This window comes from Anas platyrhynchos, chromosome 4 (genome assembly GCF_047663525.1).
Source record: "Anas platyrhynchos isolate ZD024472 breed Pekin duck chromosome 4, IASCAAS_PekinDuck_T2T, whole genome shotgun sequence".
NCBI lineage: Eukaryota > Metazoa > Chordata > Aves > Anseriformes > Anatidae > Anas > Anas platyrhynchos.
Genome location: NC_092590.1, coordinates 18,156,166 through 18,156,920, shown reverse-complemented (window position 1 = coordinate 18,156,920; position 755 = coordinate 18,156,166).

The following is a 755-nucleotide window of genomic DNA, read 5'->3' as shown; positions in this document are numbered from 1 at the left end:
CTGTAATTAGAGAGAAGAAGGTATTAGAATCAGCTGGAAGCTCTGATAGGTGGTAGCTCCCCATCTGAGCTCATGCTCCTAAAGTATTTGTTACTTGTTTTATTCTAGTTTTTTTCCCACTGTTCTGAGAAGAGTTATTTTCAGATCAGAAACAGCCACTGGTGCTGCATTGTAGAAAACCAGATGCTGTTATCTGCAGGTGGGGTGTGTTTTTGATTGTATTGTAATTTTGAACACACAATAAAACTAAAAAAAAAAACAACACACACACACACAAAAAAAAAAAAAAAAAAAAAAAACATGATGGGAAGAGCAGCTGTGGCATAGTCCTGGGTTCAAGTTTGGGTCACTATGAACGACTTAGGGAAGCCACTGAAATATTGCAACCAATCAAAACTTGTCTGCTAAAACAAAACTGTGCTGTTCCTCTATTCCCAGGCTCATATAACCCAGAAAACTGCCCATGCCATTCCTATCACAGGATGGTCCTTTCTTGGAGTCAGTCCAGTAATGACCGTATCAGAATCAGAAATAAGACACTATGAAAATAAGTATCAAAGGAATAGCATTGCTGTATATAATGTACTGGTAACTTAATTTAGCTGTATCTTCTAATGCATATAGACATACTAGCAGCATGTAGTTCATTTTGTGGCCTTTGTTTCTCTGGAAGTAGTTCTATATCTTCAGCAGCTGACATAATGTTTAGATCCTACAGATGCCAGAAAATAAGTAAAATGGATGATGATAATATG